The following is a 12,691-nucleotide window of genomic DNA, read 5'->3' on the forward strand; positions in this document are numbered from 1 at the left end:
AGAATGCCAGAGAAATCTGAACTCACAGTTCAACACATATTCCTTCTATTTACAGATTGCTGTAAAAACAGGCCGTTCATCATAGTCTGTAATTCAGCAGAAAAATAACAAAAAATGCTTCTTGCATCGTTTATTTAAGATAAAGACAGTGAACAACTGGCTTTAATATGTCAAAATACAAAGTGAAAATCCACCATGGTTACTTCTGTAACTCATTACTATGACATGGCACCCTTGAGTCATTTTGTTTCCAAACAATTTTCTCAAAATGGATTGTCTGTATCTATCACTAAGAGTAGAGCATCATGAAAATGTATTGTGTCCTAAAACATAACAGTAAAAGATGGTGCTCTTAAGCCAGGAGGAATAACCACAATTATTTTTTATTACTCAATTGAGTCCTTTGAGTACAGTTTAGTTTAATCTCAGTGTTTGATCAATTTGCCCTACATGACTTTTACATTATTAATCCAATGTAATACAAGCATTGACGGGGACTTCATTTTTGAGACACAGACTTAGCTTTCCATAGCTTTAACATCAGTCCATTACAGAAAAAAAATATTGTTTTAAAACTAACCATAAATTTATCTTGTGCTTTAAATTAAGTACTCCCTTCTGAAGTCTGAAGTTTTCTGTTCAGGTGACAGTGTCTATGCCTTATGCTGTTAGTTAGCCTCCAAATTAAATAACTCTTACCTTACACAACCATAATGCATTTTGCATGATGAAATAAACCCTAGAAGGTGACACCTATCTCTGCGGTTTCATATTAATGTGCTGGTCATTGTTAAAGGCCAAAGGTATATGTATTTTTAAAACTCCACATGAATCATCTCTCAAAGCCTCATAAAACTAAGCTAACAAAAATGGATTTCTCACAAGCTGAAAACCTTCACTTTGTTATCACTGCACAGGGCACTGATTTAAACTACGAGCAGCAGCAAATTAATGATTTGTTGCAGGTCATGGAGTAATTCAGTTTCTCAGTGAATAAATTTTAGGCATTAGTTGATGCTTCTTGACATTTACTTGCCAGTGTTTCAGGTTGCTGTGCTTAGAACACACATTTTAGTCACTAAAGAACCCTTAATACCAGAGTGACACACAGGTATTGCAAACAGCTAAAATGCTTTTATAGCTCAGTGTTCAATTACATTTGGACTTTAAAGAACATCCTTACGGATCAATCAAAAATAGTTCATATTTCATTGCTATTCAAGTAAGTTTCTCTTGAATTCAAACTTGCTGTGAGAGTCTACAGTCTTCAATATTTTTCAGGCATGGAGGTGGCAATTTCTCTTCAGTTGGAACAGCGACTCTAGGTAGGAAATAGGTGAAGCTGAATAGTTTCAAGTACCAAGATAGTGCAGCACAATCCTGCAACAATTTGCCAGAAACCTTAAGCTAAAGGAGCCAGCAGCCAAGCCACATGCACTTCAGAAGAGGTCATCCACCTGAAGCTAAGCATGTTTGGGCCCTGCCAGTACTTGGGTGGGAGACCATCTAGGAAATGTTTGGGTTGCTGCTGGAAGAGGTGTTGGTGAATCCAGAAGGAGGCACTTACCCTACACTCTGAATGTGGATCCCAATGCCCCAGTGCAGTGATGGGGACACTGTGCTGTAAAAATGGCTGTGTCCTTCAGATGAGATTTAAAAACGAGTTCCTGACTCTTTGTGGTCATTAAAGATCCCTGGGCATCCTTCATAAAGAGCATGGTGTATCCTGATGTCCACACTAAATTGTTCTCCATGGCCTAGTCATTCTGGTGCCTAAGCATCCCCCGTCTGTAATTGGCTATCTCTCTCTCATCTTTTTGCCTCCTAACAGCTAATGTGTGGTAAGCATAGCAGTGCAAAAATGGCTGCCATTGCATCATGCAGGTAGTGGTTAGTGGTGGTTGAAGTGGCTCCCCACTCACTATGAAAAAGCGCTTTGAGTAGTGAGAAGACTGCTATGTACAGTAAATGTAATGAATTATTACTATTATTAAAAAAAGAATTTCACTTTTTGGTTTTACAACCATCTGAAGCAAATGACCTGTTCAGCCTAGCAATGCCTTAAAAAGGAAGATCAATTAGTTGGAGTGGTCCAGTTAGAACCTTCAAGTTGACTGAGCTTTAATTCTTTTTTGAAATTAAGGTTAGCTTTTTTGCTTTTATATTTTTTGTTACTGTCCTGTTGCTGTCTCTTATTAATCTGTATCATTATTTAGTAAAGCCACTTATGTCTTGAAGAATGCCGGATGTTTGGTTTTTGTTGTTTTTTGCGAGGCAGCGTAGGATTTGAAAAAGAAATTTTGACTTGATACATTAATTATTATTTTTGTCTTTGGTGTACCAGTAATTAATCAACTAATTCAGCAAGGCTCCTACTTTATTTACCTTACCTTTCTCTGCTGTTGATAGAAGGTCTCTGGCTTTTGGTCTTATATCAAGGTAACCGAAGCACACTTGTTTTAAGAAATAGAATACAGTGATCCCTCGCTATATCGCGCTTCGCCTTTCGCGGCTTCACTCCATTGCGGATTTTATATGTAAGCATATTTAAATATATATCGCGGATTTTTCGCTGCTTCGCGGGTTTCTGCGGACAATAGGTCTTTTAATTTCTGGTACATGCTTCCTCAGTTGGTTTGCCCAGTTGATTTCATACAAGGGACGCTATTGGCAGATGGCTGAGAAGCTACCCAGCTTACTTTCTCTCTCTCTCTCTCTCTCTCTCTCTCTTGCGCTGACGTAGGGGGGTGTGAGCAGGGGGGCTGTGTGCAGCTGCTTCCTGAAGGACATGCTGCACGGAGCTTCGCATACTTAAAAGCTCAAAGGGCATGTATTGATTTTTTTTATCTGTCTCTCTCTATCTCTCTCTATCTCTCTTCCTGCTCCTGACAGAGGGGGTGTGAGCTGCCGCCTTCAACAGCTTTGTACCGGCGGTGCTTCGCATACTTAAAAGCCAAAAAGCCCTATTGATTTTTTTTTTGACTGCTTGCTTTGCACTCCTTTGAAAAGGAAGATATGTTTGCATTCTTTTAATTGTGAGACAGAACTGTCATCTCTGTCTTCTCATGGAGCACAGTTTAAACTTTTGAAAAAGAGACAAATGTTTGTTTGCAGTGTTTGAATAACGTTCCTGTCTCTCTACAACCTCCTGTGTTTCTGCGCAAATCTGTGACCCAAGCATGACATTCTAAAAATAACCATATAAACATATGGTTTCTACTTCGCGGATTTTCCTATTTCGCGGGTGGCTCTGGAACGCAACCCCCGCGATGGAGGAGGGATTACTGTAATACAATTTATAGATTATAGGATTACAGAAATATGATAACAGCATATAAATATTGAATATATATATATATATATATATATATATATATATATATATATATATATATATATATATATATACACATATATATATAGTCACAAACTTGACTCAGAGTCATAGAAAGGTTTGGGGCAGCCACCCGTATAATTGATTTCCTGGATGCAAAGTCGTTCAAATGAATACAGCACTGATGTGCACAAAACCAAGTCCAAAACAGAACTGAGGGAATAGAGAAAAGATGGAGGCTTTTAAAGGGGAAGACAGGAAGTGAGATCAAAGGGGTCGTGCTCATGAAGGTCTTCAGCCATAGGTTCGAGTCCAGACGTGACATCAGAGGGGTCGGAGCCGGCAAGGTCTCCTTCCATAGGTTCGGTCCCGGAAGTGCCATCAAGAGGGCCAGGTGGAATCTCCCGTGAATGGTCTACAGGAAAGAGAGACAAAGAGTCAGTGCACTCTGCCACATCCCGGTATGACTCGGAACTGCCCTTACTCAAGCCCTTTAGCTGCCTCCCATGCGCACGTGTGTGACAATATATATATATACTACTCGACGCCCGCCGTAGCATACGGCGGTGTAAGAATAGGAATGGAAAATGGTGAGAACAGAAATCAAGAAGAAATAAATACTTCTTGAAAGACACAGTGTGTATGTAGAATTTCCGGCCAAGCAGGATTACATGTGAAAGTGATAAATAAATCAGGCTTTCCGAATTTACATACTATGGCCAGGCATCCTGATAGTTTTGTTGCATGTATCTTGGACTTCCTGGAAATGTAGACGGTAATATGATCATTTTACCTATATGTACGTTGTTATTTTCAGCGTTTGCTTGCAGTGCGTCTAATAGTTCCATGCGCAGATCTTGTTGATGTAATCTGAGATAGTTGAGACGCGCGCCCTCTGTTTTAACATACGCATCTACGACGTACTGTTGGAATAGTTTGCCACTGGAGTGCAAAATACTAAATGTATTCCTCATTGCTAATCTGTACGCGTAAAATTGGCATTGAGTAAGCCTTATTTGCTTGGCGGTTCTTTCATTGGAAACATGTTGTAAATCTTTGTGCCAGCCAATGTCTCCGTAAGGGAATAAAAGTGGGTAAACCATAGGATCACAATTCATATTGAGCGTAGAAATCTGTTTACAGGAGTTGCCAATGGGATAGATGCAAATGTCCCTTTCGGCAGGTGTTTCACCATCTTCTCCGACTAAAATCGCTACAACATCGGTGTGACATGTCAGGGCATTGTATCGTCGTAAATCCTGCCTAGAGTTTTCCTTGAAAACCATTCGTACAGATGCTGTGGTATTGGACTGAGCGATTTCATGCATGTGTTTGTATGATTTAGCGAAGCAGTTGATGGTTCTGAGCATGGAATCTAGCTGGAGAAGTACATTTTCGCTGCATGCTGAGTTTGCTTTATTTTGTAAGCGTACTTCAGTAGCTTGCACTGTGTCAAAAACATACAACTGTCCATATCCCGGAGAGGTAGAAGTGTTAGCGTATAATGGAGAGATTTGGTGATAAATTTGCCTGTGTATTTTAAAATAGTATGGTCTGTGGCCAGGAGGTTAAGTTATCTGTGCACCCATGGAAGCAAACGCTAGAGAAGAGTTGTATTCTCGAATGTGTTCACGATAATTTTTAGCTTCTGATGTTTGCTGTTTAAGAAGCTGTTGTAAAGACACAGGTGGCTCCCGCAAAGGTGGTAAAGCTACTTTACCATTGTGGCAGCACCTTGAGTACTTGTTGGATGTATTACGCTCAGCAGACCAGTATAGTGCATGACATGGAAGAGGACGAATAGGAATCGAGAAATGCCGTGTCGGCTGCGTGTGGGTCGGGACCGGTTTTGAAGTGGAAGCAGGACGAAACAGAAGAGAAATACTGTATATATAAGAGATATATATATATATATAGAGAGAGAGAAAGAGAGCTAGGCCAGGACATGGACAGATTAGATAAACAAACATAAAGGCTTACTGTTAGCTTGTTATTTACAATTCTAAGTTATCTTGGCACAGATAAATAATTTTACAATACTAAGTCTTTAAAGATGATGTCCAATATTGTGTGGAGCTGTTGCTGCTCCAGGTTAAAGTGAAGGATTCCTCTTGCATTGGAGCGCACTCTTTCTCTTTGCCAAATAGTCCTGTTTTTTGTTGTGTAGTGCTTCTTTTAGCTAAGCCATTTTCGGTGTCATCTGTAACTCTTTCTTTCATAAGGGTTTAGATGCTGAAGTTCCTTTCTTGATGTGATGGCTGCTTCTTTGCCTTTTCAGTCCACTGACCCACAGCTTTGACTTTGCAAACTGGATCTTAGATTTCAGGTCCATAAAGAGAAAGAAGTTTCCAGTTCTTAGCTCCCCAAACATAGAACAAGTCATTGGCTTTTACTTTCAGAGATTTTCAGTCATTTTTGGAGAGTGTGCTCAGGAGTGACCCTGGGCAGAGTGCCTTACAGAATTGTTTCCTCAGAGTTCCTTTGAGAGAGCCATCTAACGAAGACTGAGAATATCCCAAATATTTTACAGTATCTTCAAGATGGTGCAGAGACTTTTAAGGGAGTGTATAACTTCTCGTTATTAAATTAAAGTTTCTTCCAGTAACAAAATCTCATTGGCAAGTTCTTCTGTCTATTAGAGTTGTCATTCATTGATTTACAGCTATTTGTTCTTGTTTGACTGAATTTTATACTTTATACTGTTTTTAAGACATCTGCAGAAGGGCCTCTGAAAAAATGTCAGTGCAACACTTATTTGCACCTTTGTTGTAAGATGAAGTCCGTGCAGATCCTGGTACAATCTGGTATTCATCTGATGTTCAAATGCAAGTTAGGGAAGGCACATCTGCATACCTGCACTCTTGTTAAATTTGCTTTCTTAACAAGCTTGATGTGCCACTAAAACTTAGCAGAATGGGCAATGCCCACTTAGTCCTACAGCATTATTTTTAAATTTTTCAAGTCTTTGAAATGTAAAAAATTGTAGAGGGTGCTGTATTTGAGAAATCTTAACAAAAACTGAACTTTTCCGAGAAAGTTCTTTGAAGAACAAGCAATATCAAATTTCAACTGAATTGGCCCACTGGCTGTCGAATTGTTTCATGTGGACAGAGAAATAGACAACAGCAATAGGTGCTTTTCATTTTATGTTATGTAATGTTATGTGCCCTTAAACGATAGATGATTGCAGTTTGCATGATAAGTATGCAGAAGCAAAATATTTTTTTGAAAAAAATATTTAGCTATGTGAAGAACATAAGGTGGGTGCAGTGGGAAGCACTGCTGCCTCGCAGTTAGGAGACCTGGGTTCGCTTCCCGGGTCCTCCCTGCGTGGAGTTTGCATGTTCTCCCCGTGTCTGTGTGGGTATCCTCCAGGTACTCCAGTTTCCTCCCACAGTCCAAAGACATGCAGGTTAGGTGCATTGGCGATTCTAAATTGTCCCTAGTGTGTACCTGGTGTGTGTGTGTGTGTGTGTGTGCCCTGCAGTGGGCTGGCGCCCTCCCCGGGGTTTGTGTCATGCCTTGTGCCCTGTGTTGGTTGGGATTGGCTCCAACAGACCCCCGTGACCCTATAGTTAGGATATAGCGGGTTGGATAATGGAAGAACATGAGGTTGTATTGTACTGCTCATTTCGTGATGCCATGGATGATATATTATTCAACTGGGTGCTTTACAAATTTCTGCAGTAGCTTCCTGTCCTCACCTGTATCTACCTATAGTTGGCATATCAGGAGATGACATAACTCACTTTTCCAATTCAGCTTAGCAAATTGAAACCACTGGTAGGCAAAACAGTTTAGACTGAAACGTATTTAAAGGTATGGTGCTAAACTTTTTCCACTATATTGAAGAGTTACTCATTTTTATGTTTATCTGTTGTCACATATATATTTTTGCTTGTTTTCTGCACTGAAACAAAACCAGCCAATCTTAAACATTATGCTCATTTTCCAGCAGACACCATATGTCTTCCTTGGTTACTGCCTTTTGTCTGTTTCGTGTAAGATCAACTTTTTAATTATGAGCAGAGACTACAGGATGGTTGTCTACAGCCTTGGAGTTTTCATGCTTCTTTCTATTCCTGCAGGTATACATTTTCTACCCTCTCTTCACGTCTAGAACTGTCATACTCCATGTTGTATATACTGTATATGTTTCAGAAAACTTGGCACTTTTACTGATAAAAAGAGAAGGCAGTGAGAGTGATTTGCCTTTGGGAGATTTTATCATTCAGTCAATCAATTTATAAGGCACCATTAACAGCATGCAGCATCACCAGAGCTAACAAGATAACAATACACTATCAAATGTAACATTTGAACCAGTATAGTACTGAGAAAATAACAGATATAAGAAATGCAGTACTGGCAGACTCCAGGATGATTTCAGAAATATACCTGACAGAGTGTACACAGCAAATCTTGAAAGTGGAATAAAGCTACAAAACTGGGTACATAGCAGTAGTGATAGTGACAGACAAAGTACATGAAAAGAGCTACAAAAATCAAGAAAAGCTACAAAATAAAAGTACAGAAATTGGGACAGACAGAAAGGAGTAAGAGTATAGTAAGACAGTCACCATGCATCCACATAGATTAGCAGAGTAATCAAGTGAAAGAAATTCAAAAGCCACTGAGTGCAGGTGGGTGAATATTGATTAAATTTTCAAAGATTTTGCATGATCCTAGATCTGTTGGTCCTTCAAAAGTCTTGTTGGATGTATCGTCATAAGAACAAATCGCAAACCTCAAAACTGCTCGGGAGCAGGTTTGTTCTATGTAAACAAGGATTAGCTTGCACACTTAACTAGTTTCTAAAGATGGTAATCCATTCAGCCATGGTCTCACCATTCACAGATGAGCAACTAATTGCGATCGGTGCACTGATAATAAGAAAAGAATTTCAAGTCGAGAGTGTTTTGCAATTGTTAAGATCCTTTAGCTTGTCCTTTAGTTGTGCTCTCAGGACCACGCAGACTGTGTGCATTGCTCTGAGGTTTTTTGCAAGTGGCACTTTTTTGTATATAGTAGACGATGTGGAAAATCTGTCAAAGAGCACTGTTTGTCGGGGAATTCTCAAATTCTTGGCCATGAAAACCTTCCTCAGAGTTTTTGTTTTTTCTGGACACCAGTGTGTGTAGACAATTAAACAGGTCTTTTATGCCATTACAGGTAGTATATAGGCAAAAGCCTATTTTTCTTTAAAGAACTTTAAAATCAGACTAATATTCTCATTTCACAGGATTCCCTAATGTGACTGGAACATTGAACTGTACTCAGATCCAAATCAGGCCCCATCAGGTGCAAATGAAGGGGATTATGTGAATAGAAAAGGCTTCCACGGTATTAATGTAGAGGTAATATAAACCTATAACATTACAGCTGAAAATAGACAATAGGCCTGTTGACATATTGAATAAATTTGTCTAACATACATGCTATGAATACATTATCAGATGATCTGTGCTGCATCTTGCATCTTTTAAAATGTGGAGGCTAGATGGTCAGAATCAGTTGATGACTTCAGCATTTTTAGAGAGTCACACCTGTATTGGTTTGTGTGTATTGGTGCACCTTGAACAAGTTAATACCCATTGTTACAAAATAATCAGATGAAAAAATCATAAAGTTTTGGGGAAGCTTCTCCGTATGATCTCCTGCTGTGGAGAAATCAAAAAGACTGATACTTGGGTCAGTTGTAAAAAAAAATACAGTTGACAAACAGGATTTACAGAAGGTTGTTTATATACTGACTGGACAGGAAATAGAACAGACAAAATGGCGGGTGGATATGACGTTACTTCCACTTCCTTTTCTGGTCTTCATGACATCGGAGATGGACGGAAGTGACGACATTGGGGATGGACAGAAGTGACATCATCGAGAACTGCCAGAAGCGATATCATCTAAGGATGGATGGAAGTGACTTCATTGATGGAGGACGGAAACCAGGAAGAGAGTTTGTTTTCTTCGTTATTGATTGGAGAAGTGAAATTCTTCACTTCTCAGGTCTGTAGGAAGAGGAGAAAGGCATTAGTACTCGTTTTCATCCCTCTAAACTTCATACTTTCACTGTCTTTTGGACCATTTGGTTGACCCCTAAGCGCACACCATAAATATTTAGAAATCACGGTGAAGCATTTATTTTACTCAAAATTGTTACATTTCATGCAGGCCATCATGAAGGGATCCTGGTTGGAGACAGGGGCTACGCCATCTGACAGTTTTTAATGACCCCATTCCCCAACCCCAACCCTGGCCCACAAACCCGATATATTGCTGCCCTGTCTAGGAGAAGGTCATGAATTGAAATGCCCTTTGGTCACCTAAAGGAGAGATTTCAATGTCTAAAAAAGGCTGAGGGTTGCACCCGACAGAGCATGTGACATTGTTGTTCCATGCTCTATTTTACACAACATAGCCACCATCAGAAAAGAAATGGCCTGTACAGTGGTAGTGCAGCCTGCTGATGACCTTGAATAACTGCACCTTGACCAACCTAGTGGCAGAGCTGCCAGAGACAGAATCGTGTCCCAATATTTTAAATAATGACGACACTATTGTTCAACACAAATGTTATGTTTATTACCCAAGACTCTTTACTTTCTTTCAGACTGCAAGGGGGAGGGAATGATTAATAAGTACACACAATGTCTGAGAGAGAGGGAGAGGGACAGGGAGAGATTAATTCTTTACCATTTATTTCTGCACCTTGATTTTGGTTTTCCTCATCTCATCTAGCTCCATGTCCTGCTGCATTTTTCTCAGTTTTAATTTTCTGTATGTCATTTTCTGTCGAACATATTCGTTGTACCAAGCACACATGTTTCTGTAAATAAAAATCAAATACAAAGCCTTAGGGTTTTTGTCTGCATGGTGCCTCTTACGTCTGCAGTAATATGTACTAACCCTCTGATGGTGTCAGGAAAAGACTCACAGTATAGCACTTTGAATCCTTTTGCCATATAACATGTTCACAAAATACAGCAAATAGTTCAAGGGGTTTCATTAGGACATCACAACTAACCTCTCCATCTCTGTTTATTGATGTGGACTGTATACCAGAAGAGACATGTGTGCTGGCAATGGGCTCCTGTGCAACAGTTATATCACTATCAGTACAGGAATGCGTAGAATAGAGTTTATACATTATTAAATATTAAGGATTTACAAAACTTAACTCTTCTCCTGACAAGTGATCAGACACTGTGTCCTCATCCAACACATCACATGGGTCAACCTCTCATTGCTCAGGCACAGGTGGAAGTGTTCTGTCATTCCCTGCAACTGACCCATCAAAAAAGGAATATACGGAAATTGAACGATAAGGCCTCTGAAAACACTCTTGGCACATACAAAACACAAATATGTGCAATGCTAGTCCTTTATCCGCAATGAAGTGACCATTGCTGCATCCAGCCACTGGTTCTGAGGAGGAGCTTCCCCCTTTAATACCCTCAGAAACAGGGTGACAGGCTTTTGCTGGAGAGCCGGCTCTTCAGCAGGGGTGAGGTCTGGACCAGGTGAACCTTCACCAGTTTTTTTTCTTGGTCAGTCTTCTTCTTATTAGCTATTAAAGGAACAATAAAATGTATTAATAATAATATATCAATAAAACAAATGCTCTTGAAATCTGTTTGTGCTATGATATGTAAGATTTACCAGTCTGAAGTATATTTTTATACTTCACTATAACCTGTTCCCAGGTCCTGACTGTGCTTATATTTCATCTGCATTATAATCAATACATAATATTTAATGATGTTACACTGTGGACATTTAACATTGTATACAAACAATAAAAGAAATACCCATTTAATTTGTCTACCACTTTTTGAGTTTTGGCCACTTTTATGGTGTTTCCTTTTGTACATATTAATTCCTTGAATTCGTCATACCCCTCCAGTAACTTCTCACCTGGGAAAAAATGTAATCTCTTTCTTTTGCCATCTCTATCCACCAATGAGCGACTGGCCAATCTTGTTTTCTTGTCTCGATATATATGGGCTTTTCTAGCAGCACAGGAGCGCACAATCTTCTTAGATGATTGAATCTGGCTACGCAAATCTAATCCTCAGGTACGTTTGGAGCACCGACATAACCGGATAAGTTTAACCGCCATTAGCTGATCCAAGATGAGGCTTTTGATCTTGGATGATTTAAGCGACGTACAGAGAATACCCCCATGGAGTCTAGAAAAAAGTTAATAGAATTAACTAATAGTAAGCTTATTTGTAATAAATAATCCTTAATACAAAACATAAAGATTAATTATATAGATTTATTACCTAAACAATTTACTTTTAAGAGGTGATGATCAAAGTCATAAATAACATTACTCTTAGATTAAAGCACCAAAAGGAAAATTCAATTGGTTATAAGGGAAAAAACACAAAAGGCAAAAATGAAACACTAAACTACCTAGAAAATCTTTAATTTAGCCTCAAATCAAAATGAGAAAAGAAAGCTCAGGAAAAAAAAAAGAAATGCTAACAAACAGCTATAATCATACTAAGCCTGAACAATCTAGGAGAACGTCAAAAGGCATAAGGTCACTGGATTTACTTGAAAATTACAAAAGACACACATCACAAACTGTTGGAGAACTTGTACCTCGGACTTCATGAACTCTGCAAAAATACGTGAGCAATGACTAACTTTATTGAAAGCCTTACCTACGAAGTGGTTGAACAGTAATGAACTTTAAATATTTCCACCTTACTCTGAATCTGGGTATGTAGCCCTGGTAGCTCTGCACATAAAATAATGAATAATTTATCACACTAGAGTGAACCAACACTGAGATTCAGAAAACAAAACAGCAGAAAGGTAAGTAGCTGTAGCCAAGTTATAAAATAACATGGGAGCAGGAACACCAGTTGCTGTTAGAGAGAATTCTGTCGTGTTGTTTCTGTTACAATAGCATGACTGTACCTGACTCCTATACTTGAATGGAAATGCAGTCAGAAGGTGAATCAGGACAAGGGTCCAGTTGGTAGGTAGGTGGAAGAGAGTCCAAGGTATACAGGGAGAGAAGCAGAAAGAAAATTGGTAGGTGAGAGCTGCAGTATTTGGTGGTTCTTGGAGTTAGGCAAATGGTCAGTCCCTACTCAATAGTCTGAGATTCAAGACCTATCAGTTAGGTAGTGACAGTCTGAAGGTTTTACTGTTTTGTTTTGCCAAATCCAATCACCAGCCAGTTTAATTTAATCATTTTAAGAATTAATCTGTTTTTGCTTCATCTTGGCATCTCAACATTATTTTGTATGCACAGACTGATGCAAGAGCCACCCCCATTTTTGATATAAAACAAAGAGTTACTAGTTACTGTATATTCTATATGAGCTGGGGAAACGG

General features: G+C 39.2%; 1 protein-coding gene across 1 annotated transcript in view; it reads right to left on the minus strand.

The window, feature by feature from the left end:
• Positions 1 to 1,495: 1,495 nt before the first annotated feature.
• sms (spermine synthase) overlaps positions 1,496 to 12,691 on the minus strand; it is an 844,074-nt gene continuing 832,878 nt past the window's right edge. Inside the window, exon 12 of the transcript XR_007934830.1 lies at positions 1,496 to 1,506. The gene's annotated coding sequence lies outside the window, so the exon portion shown is untranslated. The remainder of the gene's footprint in view (positions 1,507 to 12,691) is intronic.

The sequence above is a fragment of the Erpetoichthys calabaricus genome, chromosome 4, assembly GCF_900747795.2.
Source record: "Erpetoichthys calabaricus chromosome 4, fErpCal1.3, whole genome shotgun sequence".
Taxonomy (NCBI): domain Eukaryota; kingdom Metazoa; phylum Chordata; class Cladistia; order Polypteriformes; family Polypteridae; genus Erpetoichthys; species Erpetoichthys calabaricus.